This window comes from Spinacia oleracea, chromosome 4 (assembly GCF_020520425.1).
Source record: "Spinacia oleracea cultivar Varoflay chromosome 4, BTI_SOV_V1, whole genome shotgun sequence".
NCBI lineage: Eukaryota > Viridiplantae > Streptophyta > Magnoliopsida > Caryophyllales > Amaranthaceae > Spinacia > Spinacia oleracea.
In genome coordinates this window covers 10481355-10498271 of record NC_079490.1, presented here as the reverse complement: position 1 = coordinate 10498271, position 16917 = coordinate 10481355, and the positions used below count along the sequence as shown (strand labels likewise).

The 16917-nt window shown below is 37.7% G+C and overlaps 1 pseudogene; it reads left to right on the top strand.

Annotated features, from left to right (window-relative positions):
- The first annotated feature begins 13459 nt into the window (after nucleotides 1-13459).
- On the top strand, nucleotides 13460-16666 carry LOC110802677 (aldehyde dehydrogenase family 3 member H1-like; annotated as a pseudogene).
- Nucleotides 16667-16917: the final 251 nt, after the last annotated feature.

Sequence of the window (16917 nt, the reverse complement as noted above, 5' to 3'; positions counted from 1 at the left end):
AGAGGCTCGTGATACCACTGTTAGGTTATGATACATATGACAAAACATAAATCATGCGGAAAACCTTAATGCCAGGAAACATATTATTTACACATAATAATTTAGCATAATTCAGATGCATACACTTTGTAGCGTGCCCTCCCTAGCTGCGCTCGAACCGAACAAGAACAAGTCTTTAGGACTCCAAGTGTCGTCCCTCCGTAGATAGTCCACAATACGTCCGGATCCGCCTTAAGCTTGACCAACTAGAATCGCCCTTAAGGTACTAGGAATTTTCGGCTAATAGGCTACAAGTGTTTGGCTGATTTAAATATGTGACCCTAGGCACCTATTTATAGAGTTTATGGAAAGGAATTATAATCCTATTAGAATACAAATCTATTTAATTATAATCCTACTAGGACTCTAATTAAATAAACTTTATCTATTAGGATTAGATTTAATCACATTACGAATCCCGGTAGCCTTAGGATTCCGAGTAAACACACACGAGTGGCACGATGCACCGCACGCAAGCCTTACAGCCCACGCACAGCACACGACCCAGCTCGCCGCTGCTATGATCCGCGCGCGCCCAAGGCCTTGGCTGGGCCTGGCCTTTGCGCTTGGCCTGGCCTTGGCTTTGGCGTGTGTTTGCGCTTTGGCTTGCTGGGCGATGGCCCGACTTCGTGCTGGGCCTTCATCTGGCAAGCCTCGTCCGATGCTAATTCGTACGATACGCTTCCGATTAAATTCTCGATTCCTGAATTCATTTCCGATACGAATAATATTTAATATTTCCGATTCCGAAATTAATTTCCGTTTCGAACAAATATTTAATATTTCCGTTTCCGGAATTATTTTCCGATTTCGATAATATTTCCGATTCTGACAATATTTCCGTTTCCGGCAATATTTCCGATTCCGGCAATATTTCCATTTCCAATAATATTTTCCGATACGTACCATGTTTACATTTCCGGCAACATCTACGACTTGGATAATGTTTATATTTCCGATACGATCCATATTTCCGTTTCCGGCAATATCATCATTTGCGGAGTATTCACTTGCTTGCCTTTGACGATCTCAGCTCCCACTGAAACCAAGATCCGTCGATTCCGAATATCCATAGATGGAGTATTTAATGCCATTAAATACTTGATCCGTTTACGTACTATTTGTGTGACCCTACGGGTTCAGTCAAGAGTAAGTTGTGGATTAATATCATTAATTCCACTTGAACTGAAGAGGCCTCTAGCTAGGCATTTAGCTCACTTGATCTCACTGAATTATTAACTTGTTAATTAATACTGAACCGCATTTATTAGACTTATCATTATATGCATACTTGGACTAAGGGCATTATTTCCTTCAAAAGCTCCTATTCTAAACTCTGTAGTCTTTGCTGCGCCGTTGGTTGATGGCGGTTGCTGGAGTTTTCCTTGATCTTCTTGTCTCTTACTAGCTTGTTTTGTCTCTACTTGAGTCTTGTTGGCTTGGGTTTGATGCTTCTTGTGAATCCAAGTCTTCCTTGATTCTTGTTTCTTTCTCGAAGCAGCTTGCCACGAACTAGAATCTTGATTCTTGTATTTGCTGCGAGGTTGTGTCTGAGATGTCACCTTTCTGTGTGGCTCCATCACTCGCTTTGGTGGGTATCTGGTGCGAGGTTGCTTCTGGGATGTCGCCTTCTTCTGGGGCTTCATCACTCGCATTGCCGACAGGTCTCGGACTTCTTCTTCTTCTTCTTCTTCTTCTTCTTCTTCTTCTTCTTCTTCTTCTTCTTCTTCTTCTTCTTCTTCTTCTTCTTCTTCTTCTTCTTCTTCTTCTTCTAGCTTCTTCCTCTTCTTCTTGAGGTATCATTCTCATGGAGCCCATTCTGTAGATGGAACCCATTCTCTGAGGCTGCACATCTTCTTCTTCTTCGGGCTCGCCTGTTTCATCGACGGTCTTGGCCGACAGTCTCTTTTGGAGGTTTTCAATCTCCCCTTTGTGTTTGCACTCCCACCATTTGTGTTGGCCTCAACATATCAAGCAATTCAGCCTACTAATGTTTCCCGAGGGAGTGCCGACTTTGGATTCTCTTGTTGATTGGGATGGCGACGACCATGATTTCTGAGATTCGCCTCCCCCACTTCTTGGCTTGAATCCCCCGACTGAGCTGGACTGCACCTTCGAGCCACTTGTTGCGCTCTTAGGTGAGTTTGGAGTCGGGCCCTCCAAACTTATAGGCGTCCCCCTTGGTTCTTCTTCTGAGCGATGGCTCCTCCTAGCTGAGTAGTCCATTAATCGCTCTGCAGCAGTCATGGAGGCCGAAAGGGTGTCAACTTTCGCCCTCAATACCTCACACTGCGCCCATTCTTGCAGCCCGTGAACGAAGTTGAACAACCGATCTTTTTCATTCATGTCCCGGATGTCCAACATGCAAGCCGCGTATTCTTTCACATAGTCGCGTATGGAGCCCTTGTGGCGGATCTCCTGCAGCTTCGTTCTTGCAACAAACTCGGCGTTCTCGGGGTAGAACTGATCTTTGAGTTCTTTCTTGAACTCTTCCCAAGTATCTATCTTGACCTTCCCATCTTCGATGTCGGTGTGCTTTGTGCACCACCAAAGCTTCGCATCATCCGACAAATGCATGGTCGCAGTATCAACCTTTAGATCGTCGCTCATCTGACAAATTCTAAAGTATTGCTCCATGTCGAAGAGGAAGTTATCAACTTCTTTTGAGTCTCTAGCGACATTGTAGTCTTGAGGCTTTGGAGGTTTGATTTTCATTGTCCCACCTCCGCCTGAGTCAGTCCTTGTAGCGCGCATCAGGGTCGCGCACTTATCTTGCGCATCTTCCGCTTGCTTCTCAACAAAGTTGAGTTGTTCCTGAAGTGCTTCTTTCTCTTGCATGAGCTCCTCGAGCGCACTCTCGAGTCTTTCTATCTCTTTGGCTTGGCCAGTCACAACTTCCTCGAGTCGGTTCCAGCTCTCTGACTTGCCTTCCAGCCAGGCTAGTCTTTCTTCGATTGATTCCATCTCTTGCTTCCTTGGGTCTTTCGGGGCCTAGGTCGAGCCTTGGCTCTGATACCAACTGTCACGGTCGAATGCTTTGACACCGGATCCGTGCGGCGTACTCTTGCCTATTGGCGGCAAGGATGCGAGCCTTGTGCGGAATGAGTGTCTTGTGACTCGTAGGGGCACGAGTAAGCGTATGATTCGAAGGGGCACTCTTGCCTATTGGCGACAAGAGCGAGGGTCGATCGGGGCGCCTGTTTGCGCACAGCAGGCACAAGCGGGACCGACGACGAGAGTGTATCTGCTTTGCGAGGGACTTTGATGGGTATTGGAAAGCTTAAAGCATGTGACAACACAATATCTATAAAAGGCTAGAAACAACACATGAATTAAGAAAAGGCAACTTCTGATGAGAGGTATTGGTTCATACCCCTCATAGAGGTTTATTTTGAATTAGCTAAAACTTGTCAGTGAACATTGGAATTACATTAACATAATAATTCTATCTAGAGCCTAGAAAACTATTAGAAAGATCCTAGAAAGCACTAGATAAGCAAAATACAAGTAAAGGAAGGTTGAATTCTAACACTAGGCGTGCCAATTGGAGTTGCAAGGCATGGGCTTGGATGCTCGTGGAGTCGTGGCCTTGCCTCGGCTTTTCGATGTACGCTTAATTTTTCCGTTGAACGTCAAATTTAATTAATTTTAAATTCGTGCTTATAATTTTTTCTCGGAATTTAATTTTATTAGTTTACTTATTATAATGAATTTTATACTAATTATTTAATAAATTAAAACCTTGAATAAATTTATAATTAATTAATTTTAATCAACAAGAAATCATTTAAAGGATTTAAAGTTTAAATTTTACTCCCTCCGTATTTATTTATGGGATACACTTGTCTTTTCCGGCCGTATTTATTTAAGAGATACACTTGCCATTTTTAGTAACTTATCAACCCCACTATCTAATTAAATAATCTATCTAATATATCCTATGTCCCACCACCCTATTAAACAAATAATTTCAGAACTATACCCCACCCTCCACCCCCTAAGATGACATGGTCCCCACTTGTTTTACTTATTAAAATATCTACCCAACCCCACTTGTTTTATTACTTTATTTCATTCAATTCTTCTTAATAATACCCGTGCCCGACCAAGTGTATCCCTTAAATAAATACGGAGGGAGTATATGAGCTTTAAATTTTAATTAAATTTGTGTTTTCTGATTGGATTTGGAAATACATTTTATGTTTAAAATTAGTAAAACATGTAATTCATGGTTTGAGTGATAGTATTTATATTCATATATGATTAAATCTTGATTAGGTCTTTATTCCTTTAAGGTTAACAAATTGATTAGAACTAATAAGGTCAAATAATTGGTAGATTTTGAGCCTTGATTAGTTTTTGCAAATATTTATGTGATGCATATTTTCTGCTAACTTTCCAAGTGGGTCATTCATTAATAAATGAATGGGTGAATGGTATATTGTAAATATATTGTGTAGGTTGCGGAAAGTGACTAGTATGACCCGAATAGGATAGAAAATATGGTCTGTGTACCATTAATTTTGAATGTAAAATATGGTCTAATGCACCATAGTTTTTTATTTATTTAAATATGGTATGCGTACCATTAACTTGTTGTAATTAGTTTAAGTATTGCAAATCCTATTTGTTGTAAATGGATCCTCCCATGGTGAAATTCAAGAACGAAGTTTCCAATCCATTTTCAAGACGGAGTTTGAAGAAGCTTCAAGATGAAGTCGGGCCATATTAGATCACAAAAATCTTATGCATGCTTTAAGATATTTATTGTTTTAAATATGTCTTGATATTATGCATGAGATTCAAAGCTTACTTATGTTGCATGATTAAGGATTTTAGTTCACTTAAAATCTAACCAACATAGTAAAAGCTTTAAGTTCCAAATTGCAAAATTGAGTTAAAATGTGCAATTCCAAAATAACACTTACTTTATAGAAACCTTTATATCAAGTTAGTGATAGTTTTCCGCCAAAGCGAGGTGTCACTTCTTGATTTTATTGGGTTAAGGTACACGATTAATTGTGATACAATTTTTGGTCAATTAGTGATAGTTTCCCGCCAAGTGAGGTGTCACTTCTTGATGCGAAAAAGTTGAGGTACATAATTAGTTGTGGGTACGTGTTGATTTTGGTTGAACTCAACGATATAAGTAAGAAGTCTTTTTATGTCGTGGCAAATGAGATGGGTTTTCCTAAGAATGGTTCTTAGATGTGTCTATCAACCAAGAGTAGTTTCTAGATTATTAGGAAATGAATTTTCTTACCTAAAATATTTTAGGATTAAGGCATAGCCAAAGCATGCTTAGTTCTTTAATGATTTTGGGATCTTGGATTCATTTTATTCTCGATCACCTGCCGGAACAACAAATACGAATAAAATGCTAAATGACTTGTTTAAAATTGCATGTTTGCCTTTTCAAGTTATTATTCATGATAAATGTTTAGACTATACATGCTTCAATGTATGTTTTAATTATTGTTTTAATTAAATATCTTCAACTGCAATAAATCCTTTTAGAAAGGTAACAATAAATTTTCTCGATTGGTAGTGAATCCAAGAACGATTCACGGAAATGAGAGAGAAAATGAGCAATTCAAAATGTACATTTTCTATAGAGACTTTTATGGTTGTTTTCGATTTAGAACTCGGATGGCAAACCAGTTGGTGTTTATGAATTCAAAATACAATGTAGTTTTGGAATCATGAAACATTGAGTTCAACGACTCAATTTTCACCATTGGTTAACAACTATTATCTTTGTCCATTCTTGAATGTGTCTAGCCTCTAGACATTTGAGTAGATCGATGCTCAAACAACTTTGGAAGCCTCTGGTGAGATCATCTAGTTGAAACAGATGTTCAACATGAATGAAATGGTAAATAACTTTGTTGAAATGACATTGAACATCTATAACAAAGTATAAAATTCAACACTTGAGAAGTCAAGTCTTGAAACGAAAAGGGTACAAGAAACAGGAAAACAAAGGAACAAGTGAAAGGAATTTAGAATTCCATTTCTACCTATAAGTTTATGTTTAAAGAGCAGTAACCTAACAATCAAACTTCCTTGGTATCATATACCTCTTGAGGTTCTTACTTCGGTAATAACTCAAATAATGGAAGCTAAGATATACTAATGACCTACAAACGGGAAATGAAGCATGGCATTGCTACGTTAGTTGTGGGGTCATCTAGTTTGTTTTAGTCATTTCAAGGCTGGAACTTAATGGCTATTTTGTTCCCTAATCGGCATACCTAAATTTCTGTTTCAAACACAGAAAGAATCACGTTCAAATTAAACAAAAACAATGTTTGTTTGTTTATTTGAATTAAATGGTCATTTAAGGGACGAGTCATGTATGCTTGATTAAAACAAACAACTCTTTAACAAAAGAACTTTACTAGGTTCAAATCAATCTCTTGATTTGAATTCCACTAATCTTTGACATTGTTGCTTAGACCATATCAACAAAACATTCTAAAGCTCCATGATGATGGAATTTTGAAAGTTAAGTGATTTCTAGATCATTCAAGACAAGTTAGTCTTATTTGTTGAAAGTAACAAAATAAATGAACTATTGTTAGAACTCCTAGACAATGAAGTTCAAAGTTAAAGAAATATTTTATGACTTTCTTATTTCACATGGATTTATTTACTCAAATGTGATATAAGTTTGAATCTGTTGACTAGTTCAAAGATTCATAGAGAAGTATAAAATCCGCTTGACAAGAAACCATAAAGATCTATGGTAGATCATGTTGATGATTACTTAGACCAAGAATGATCATCAATGATTGTGTGTTGTAATTTCACGATCAAGATCCACAAGATATGGTAGGTCTAAGTTGGAATGGTCGAAGTTAATTGGTACTTGATTCGATCAATGATGAATCATAAATATGTTTCTTATAATGCTCAACTACCACCAAACTAAACCAAATTCGTCAAACCTATTGAAAAGTATTTCCAGAATACCTTTTCAATAATATATATCTAAGAGTTCCTAAACTCAGTGGGAGCTTATTGTTTGTTTTCCAACAAACTAAGGCCCAACGATAGATATATGTTTCATTGTTATTTATTCAAATAAGGGTTCTACTTCTACCATGAATTTTGAGAACATAATGTTTGTTTGCTCGAAATGGTGTCCTTTTGGAGACTCTTTTCCAGAATGACAAGTGGGAGAAAATAGACCTCGAAATGCTTATAGGCGAACAACAAACATAAACGCACATTCCGGAGGCTTTAGAAGTTTTTCAGAAAATCCGAACACTATTCTCTAAAGGATTTTAGAAATGGCTTTAAAGAATATATCTCTCAGAAGATTTTACAAGTGCTTCAAGAAGAATAGAATAATCAAAGGACTTTCAAAGTGCCTACTGATATTCTATTGTTTTTTTTAACCCATGTAGGCATAGAGTTCAGGTCACTGAAGCTATGAGATTCTTCTATCAGATAGTAAAGAAACCTACAACTTACAGTCAAAATATCACCATGAACAGTAATGAGCTTGTGACTTGTAAGAAAGCTATGACTAACCCAGATTCCCTAATATGGTTAGAGGTCATGAATAGACTTAATGTTTCAGATGGTTAGAGGCCATATATGAAACAAACTCGATGTTTTGATAACAAAATTAAAATTTTGTTGATTTGCAAGAATGGTTTTACACCTATGGTTGCAAATTGGTTTTAAGAATAAAATCCATCAAACATTGAATTGTGTTTTCACACAAAGCTAGATTAGTTGCTAAAGGTTACAAAGCAAATTCATGACGTTGATTGTGTTGAAACCTCATGCATAATCGTAATGGTTAAATCAAACAATAATTATTGCATATTGGTACATATGACAGTTGGATAACAAAAAAAATGAAACTATGTACATGTCATGTCATAGGATTTGTAGATCCAAATAATGCTTGAAATGAATGCTAGCTTACAAAATCCAAGTATGTATTTAGGCAAGCAATTGGGAATTGGAATTGTATCTTAGTGAAGCTAATAAATATTTTAGTTTCATGATTCTTATAGAAATATAAGAAGTTTAGTGGGAGTAAAATTCAATTGGTCCTATTTATATTGCACATATCTCTCTATTTTAAAGTACCATTCAAATGCTAATGACTTAGATCCTCTCTATTTTAAAGTAACATTCAAATGCTAATGACTTAGATTTGAAATTATTTATCAACGTTGGACCAGGGCGAAACTTAGTGTGTTATAACAGATGCAAAGAAAGAATAAAGAACGTAATAAAGAACGCAGAGAATTTAACGTGGTTCACTAACAATGTGTTAGCTACGTCCACAGGCAGAGGAGAGGAAAGCTTTATTGATCTTGAGGAGTACAGATTATAGAATACAACTAGGTTATGACCTAGAAAGTTTATATAGTACTCTTCAGACAGATGCGGAAAAGCCCAGAAAATAGGCCCAAAACAGATAACCCTAGTCCAGAATAACAGATCCCCGTGCTGGGGCGTTGTAGTAAGGGGCTTGACCGATTCAAGGCATTATCTAACAAATCTCCACCTTGACTTGAATCCTCTCACAAATAACAGATGTACCAGATGCACCATTATAATGCCAGATGTACCAGAAACTCCTCTGCCTCAAATTTTGCCCTCAAAAAAGGGCAATCAACAACTCCTAACATTTAGCAAGTTCAAACAGTGTTGAAACTTGCTATGTGGAACCGGCTTGGTGAACATATCACCTGGGTTATCAGCAGTACCCACTTTGTTCACCTTAATTCTCTTCTCACTTCTCAGAAAATGATACCTTACATCGATGTGCTTAGTCCTCTCATGATGTACTTGATCCTTAGCCAAACAGATTGCACTGAGACTGTCACAGTACACTACAGCCTGATCATGATGTAGACCCAAATCACTGACCAACCCTTTCAACCATATTCCCTCTTTTTCTGCTTCTGTCAATGTCATGTACTCTGCTTCTGTAGTAGACAAAGTCACCGTAGGTTGCAAAGTAGCTTTCCAACTGACAACTAAACCACCAAGAGTGAAAGTATAACCAGTCATTGATCTTCTACTGTCAACATCTCCAGCATAATCAGAGTCTGAAATCCCTGTCACCAAACACTCTGTATCACCTCCATAAATGAGACCAATATCAGATGTACCTTTTAGGTACCGAAAAATCCTCTTCACAGCTTGCCAATGCTCCTTTCCAGGTTCATCCATAAACCTACTAACAACACTAACAGACTGTGCTAGATCAGGTCTAGTGCAGACCATTGCATACATCAAGCTTCCTACTGCACTAGCATAGGGAACTCGAGACATGTACTCCTTCTCCTCAGCAGACTTAGGTGCAAAAGCAACAGACAGATGTGCATTTGCAGCACTAGGAGTATCTATGGGCTTTGCTGTAGACATGCCAAATCTTGACAAAATCTTCTGAATGTATCCCTTCTGTGATAAGAAGAGCTTCTTTTTGCTTCTATCCCTATAAATCTCCATCCCCAGAATCTTCCGAGCCGCACCCAAATCTTCATCTCAAACTCAGCACTAAGGAGATCCTTCAACTTCTGAACATCAGACTTGTTCTCTGCAGCTAACAACATATCATCTACATACAGGACCAGATAAATCAATGAACCATTTGCTGCCTTGCTATAGTAGACACAACAATCATACGGACTCCTGGTGTAGCCAATCTCTATCATATAGCTATCGAATTTCTTATACCACTGCCTCGGAGACTGCTTTAGTCCATACAAGGACTTCTTCAACTTGCAAACATAATCTTCCTTACCAGGAACCTGGAAACCATCTGGCTGAGTCATGTATATCTCCTCTTCCAACTCTCCATGTAGAAAAGCTGTCTTCACATCTAGTTGTTCAAGCTCTAGATCCTGATGTGCAACTATTTCTAGTACCACCCTGATGGAAGTGTGTCTGACCACTGGCGAAAAAATCTCATTGTAGTCTACTCCCTCTCTCTGAGTGAACCCTCTAGCTACTACTCGAGCTTTATACTTGATACCCTCAACTGATGTTTCTCCTTCCTTCTTCTTGTAGACCCATTTACAAGTGACGATCTTTCTGTCTTGAGGTCTCTTGGTTAATTCCCAAGTCTGATTCTTATGAAGTGACTCCATCTCATCTCCCATTGCAGCAAGCCATTGGGTAGACTCAGTACATGTAACTGCTTCTTTGTAGGTGGATGGCTCATCAGGGTTAGGATCCACCTCTTCAGCAACCTGTAGTGCATAGGCCACCATATCTTCAAAACCATATCTCTTGGGAGGCATCCCATAATTAGCTCTCTTTGATCGATCAAGAGCCAAACTGTGCTGATTCGCTACTGGTAATGAAGAACCTGATGGTTCTGATTCTGACTGTGGTTGTTGTGGTTCACTCTCATCTAGAGTGACTTGCTGCTCCACCTGTTTCTCAACACTACCACTTTCTGACACAACAATAGACTTCACATTAGGGTTAAACATAGAATTTTCATCAAAGACTACATTTCTACTTAGTATAACCCTCTTTTCAGATGGGGACCAGATTCTATACCCTTTAACCCCATCCCCATAACCCACAAATACTCCCTTTTTAGCTCGTGGCTCTAATTTACCCTCATTTACATGATAATAAACAGTACAACCAAAAGCTCTTAAACTAGAGTAATCAGCAGGCTTACCAGACCACACCTCAATAGGGGTTTTGAGATGTATACCTGTGTGAGGTCCACGATTGATCAGATAACAAGCTGTACTAACCGCTTCTGCCCAAAATCTTCTAGTTAGTCCAGCATTAGAAAGCATGCACCTAGCTCTCTCCAGAAGTGTCTGATTCATACGTTCTGCTACACCATTTTGCTGTGGTGTATCCCTGACTGTATGATGCCTAGAAATCCCTTCATTCTTGCAGAACTCATCGAACTCAGACCAACAGAATTCCAGACCATTATCAGTTCGCAGCCTTTTGATCTTCTTCCCTGTTTGATTCTCCACTAATGCCTTCCACTGTCTGAAATTCTTAAAAGCTTCACTTTTATGCTTCATAATGAACACCCAAGTTATCCTTGAGAAATCATCAATCATTGACACAAAATATCTGTAACCCCCTAAGGACTCCACCCGGGAAGGACCCCAACAATCAGAATGGATGTAATCAAGTGTGCCTTTTGTTCTGTGTATACCTTTAGGGAACTTGTTGCGATGTAGTTTCCCAAAAATAAAATGTTCACAGAATTCAAGATCTTTGACCTTGTGACCACAAAGAAGATCCGTTTTTGACAGATTTTGCATCCCTCTTGCACTCATGTGACCAAGCCTCATATGCCATAAATTGTTCATGTTCTCCTTATCAATCTCCGAGGATGCAACAGCAACAGAACATGATAACGTAGATCCTTGAAGTAAATACAAGGTACCCCGTTTTACACCTTTCAGAACCACATTCGAACCCTTGCAGACATGTAGAACTCCACCTTCACCCTGAAAACTGAAACCCTTGTTGTCTAACATACTCAAAGATATCAGATTCTTTGTCATAAGTGGAACATGCCTAACATCATTCAATGTGCAGAATTTACCATCATGTGTCCGAATTTTAATTGAGCCTACTCCAACCGCCTTACAAACAGAACTATTAGCCATAGAAATATTGCCACCGTCTACTTGCTCGTAGGTTGTAAACCACTCCCTGCGCGGACATATATGGTAAGACGCTCCAGAATCAAGGATCCACACATCACTGTGATGCGTGTGCTCATCAGCAACTAGAGCAATATCCTCTTCAGAATTGGTATCAGCTACCGCAGCAGTACCTGGCGATTTATCCTATTGCCTCTTCTTCTTGGGACAATCAGATTTCCAGTGTCCCTTCTCCTTACAGTAATTACAGACATCATTAGGTTTAGGACCCTTAGAAACTGGTTTCTTGAATTTCTTCTTCCCCGAATTTCCATGCCCATAACTCCCACTGGCTACTAACCCAGCAGCTTGATTATCTGTACCTGTACCAGTCGCCTTATGGCGCAACTCCCTAGTATGGAGGGACGATCTAACCTCCTCTAGAGAAATAGTATCTCTACCAACAATAAACGATTGCACGAAATTTTCATACGATAATGGTAAAGAAACTAACAGAATTAAAGCAGCATCCTCATCTTCAATTTTAACATCAATATTACGCAATTCTAATAAAATTGTGTTTAATTGATCTAAGTGATCTCGGAGAGGCATACTTTCCTGCATTCGCAGACTGAACAGACGTTGCTTCAGAAGCAACTTATTGGTTAAAGACTTCGTCATATACAGACTCTCGAGCTTAACCCACAGACCTTGCGCGGTTTCCTCCTCCGCGACCTCGGTGATGATATCGTCAGCAAGACACAACAAAATCGTCGAGTGTGCCTTCTCCTCCAGAACGGCCATCTCATCGGTGATTGGGTCTGCCGACTTCCTAGCAAGCGGCGCCCACAGCCCTTGTTGTTTCAACAAGGCTCGCATCTTGATTCGCCATAAACTGAAACTATTACTCCCGGTAAATTTCTCGACCTTCACGTTAATACCAGACATCTTTCTCCACGAAATTTCAAACCCTAGCACAGATCCGGCTCTGATACCAGTTTGTTATAACGGATGCAAAGAAAGAATAAAGAACGTAATAAAGAATGCAGAGAATTTAACGTGGTTCACTAACAATGTGTTAGCTACGTCCACAGGCAGAGGAGAGGAAAGCTTTATTGATCTTGAGGAGTACAGATTACAGAATACAACTAGGTTATGACCTAGAGAGTTTATATAGTACTCTCTAGACAGATGCGGAAAATCCCAGAAAATAGGCCCAAAACAGATAACCCTAGTCCAGAATAACAGATCCCCGTGCTGGGGCGTTGCAGTAAGGGGCTTGACCGATTCAAGGCATTATCTAACATAGTGCATAATAGGTATTAAGATCTATTTATTTACAACGATCTTAGAATATTGTTTTGAATTAAGTAATGGCATTTAACGAATCAAAACATGAAAGACTCCATTGGAGATATTCAACCCATGTGAATAAATCTAAGACCAATGTAAAAAAAAAGCTACTTTTACTAGCTTTTGAGTTTTTTCCGACTTTTTAGCCAAAGAAAAAGCTACTCCAAAAATGTACGTCAGTTGTTTGATCACTTAAAAAGTCAAAAGCCAAACGCCAATAAAAAAGCCAACAAAAAAAAACCAATTATCAAACAGGCCCATAATTTACTAGCTAACAATCCTGTCGCAAACAAAATCGAGCTATATTAACAAGAATTCTAGAACGACTATGATTCTTATTTTTACTTGGGATAACTTTTATGTAATCAGAATTTTGTTCATCTAGGATTCTAATTAGATAACTTGAGTCATAAGTTAATGATGACTGCTGAATAAGGCCTGTTTTATAGGCAGTAGTTTGTACGGAGTATCTTTCTTGGAAAACGGGCCGGGTTCACAATTTCAGTGCATGAGCAGTCTTTGTAATGGCAGAGGACAAAAGGAAGCCATTGTTTGATGCAGATGAAGCTGGGATTCTTGTTAAGGATCTTAGACGACAGTTCGGTTCAGGAACAACTAAGAGTTATGAATGGAGAGTAGCTCAATTGGAGGGGATTTCAAGGATGATTGATGACAGGGAAAACGAGATTGTTGAAGCCCTTTATAAAGATCTTTCAAAGCCTAAAACTGAAGCATATGCCCTTGAGGTAGTATTGATTTTAACATTTTAAGTCTTTAAAACTCTCTATAATCGCAAATTAAATCTTGGACACATGTGCACCATGTTCATAACTGTGAACCATGTTCATTATTGTTTTTTATTTTCAGTTTGCAGTGCATGTTTGCATCTTCATAGTCATCAAATTTGTTATTTTGGACATTGATTAACTATGCAGTATATTTCCATGCATATGTTGCACTCGAATCTAAGGCTCTATTTGGTAAAACTGGATTTGACTGAAATTAACTTATTTGCTCTTATATAAACCTACTTTTGCTGCAAAAAACTTATGTGTTAAATTATTAGGGGAAAAACACTTATTTTTGTTGAACTTATTATTTAGGCACGTTTTCCAATACACGATTTTAAACATTAATATTTAAAAAACATAATTTATTAGACGAATCTAATAAGACCCACACGACTATCTTTTTCTTAAGTATACATCACAAAAGAAAGTCAAAATGAGCTTGTGTGAATAGTGTCCAACACCCAATTATGTCATGAAGTATTAACTTAACTGAACTTATTTTAACAGGCAAATTAATCCAAGCATACTTGATTAATCACTTATACATATACAGAATTCAGAATATTTTACTACAAAGGATTAATTGACAATACATATTTTTTGTGCACATGATACTAGTAATAAGGTGAATATTTTGTATTGTAGATTTCCTTGGTAAGACATTCCTGTAAGTCTGCAGTTGAGAAGTTGAAACAGTGGATGGAGCCAGAGAAGGTCAGTAATTTCTTCTATAACAAAAGTGTTTAATTTTAAGAAGATAGTGGTACAAAGTTTGATGAAAACTTTATTTGCAGGTGGAAAGTTTAGAACTTAAATATTTTTTTACATCAGAAGCAGAGATTGTCTCAGAACCCTTGGGAGTTGTTCTTGTTATCTCAGCATGGAATTACCCTTTCTGTAAGTTGTTACTCTTTCAAAAATAAAAGTTTTTTCTTAGGACATTTATGAAGTTTTGATCTTTGATTTTCCTAGAATATGTAATTTAACATATCTAAGGGGAGATGTTACATATATTCAGCCCAATCTTATAGTATTTCTGTATATGAATTGAAATTTGACAGTGTTATCGCTTGATCCGGTGATTGGTGCAATAGCAGCTGGAAATACAGTAGTACTAAAACCATCAGAAATTGCTCCAGCCACATCCTCATTACTTGCAAACTTATTACCAAATTATGTTGACAATACCTCGGTAAAAGTCATTGAAGGCGCTGTTGATGAAACTTCTGCCCTTCTTGAACAAAAATGGGATAAAATATTTTACACAGGTTTTTTACCTTAGCTTGTTTCTGAATTCTGATCATATTTTTTTAAGAACCCTTTACATTTTTAGAAAACAATCTGATTATATTTGTTCAGGTAGTGGAAAAGTTGGGCGAATAGTCATGGCTGCAGCTGCAAAGCACCTTACACCAGTTATATTAGAACTCGGAGGAAAATGCCCTGTTGTTGTCGATTCTGATGTCAATCTGCAAGTACGAATGCTCTTTTTACCTGTGAATTTTTTACCGAGTTTTTAATTTTTATCTTTGTTCTAATCATTTGTTTTTTTAAAAAAATTTGAATTACAGGTTGCTGCAAGGAGAATTGTAGCAGGAAAATGGGTCAGCAATAACGGACAGACCTGCGCTGCTGCTGATTATGTTATTACTACTAAAGATTTTGCTCCATTGCTAGTAATGCAACTGTTTTTGCTAATGATATCTTATGATGTGCTTAATTTTTTTATTTTGGTTATAAATTGTGTCTTATAATCTTATTCGTTGATATTGCATTTTTTGGTTGACAGATTGGTGCTATATCGTCAGAATTGGACACAATTTTCGGGATCAATCCCATAGAATCGAAAGACATGTCAAGAATTGTTAACTTGTCACATTTTACACGGTTAATGAAACTGATGGAGGAAGATGAAGTCTCTGATAATATCGTCGTAGGTGGTCAGTCAGACGCAAAACTATTGTAAGTTTTCATAACCTAATCCTTAATTATAGTAACAACTTATATTTAGTGTATAAGATGCTACATATATAACTTTCCATTACTCATAATGTAGGAAAATAGCGCCTACCATCTTGCTAGATGTACCTAATGACTCTCCTTTGATGACAGAGGAGATTTTTGGACCTCTGTTACCCATTGTTACTGTGAGTACATATTTCTGTTACTACTTTTTGTTTTCAACATTGCATTTTCAAGTTGAATATATTTGTTACAATGCAATAATGCAATCTCCTGTTAGGTTGAGAACATTGAAGACAGTTTCGAAGTGATAAAGTCCAAACCAAAGCCTTTAGCAGCATATCTTTTCACCAACAATGAACAGCTGAAAAAGGCGTTTGTTGCAGACATTTCTGCAGGAGGAATGCTCATCAATGACACTGTCTTGCATGTAATTTCCCCGTTTTCTTTACCTTACATAAAGTCTTGCAGAACAAAACTATATCCACGAAAAGAATGCTAATCGTGATTTTTTCTGACAAATTTTATCTGCTGATGGTACAGCTTGCTGTTTCTGACTTACCATTTGGAGGAGTTGGCGATAGTGGAATGGGCTGCTACCATGGAAAATATTCTTTCGAGGCATTCAGTCATAAGAAAGTGGTTATGTACAGAAGTTTTAATGGAGATATACCAGGACGGTATCCACCATACAAGTCTGATGATGAGCAGTGAAGCTGCTGAAGTCTTTGATCATGAGCAGCAACATTGTTCAAGTTTGTTCTCACTTTTATTAAGTAGTCTTTACTCTTTAGGTTGAAACATGAAAACAGAACATTTAAGTTTACTTGGTAGTGCAATTTTTATTTGTTGTTTATGGAGTGATGATCTTCTATTGTTCCGTGCAAGAATTTTTGAAATTGAATTAAGATTTAAAGGCCCTGCTCTTGCACAACACAACTTTTTTGTCAATCGATATCAGCTACTAAGGTTGTCGTGTGATGCTATGGTATATGGAAGTGCTTCAACCATCACACGCTTATTAGCAGAAAATGAAATGATTTATGAATTCCATGATGATTACTTGTATCATAACTACTAAAATGGTATTAGGAAGGTCGGTTTTAGGTTTTGGCTTAATTTGTGAGCTTATATTATGGCATAAAGCTTCGAATGATGTAAAATTG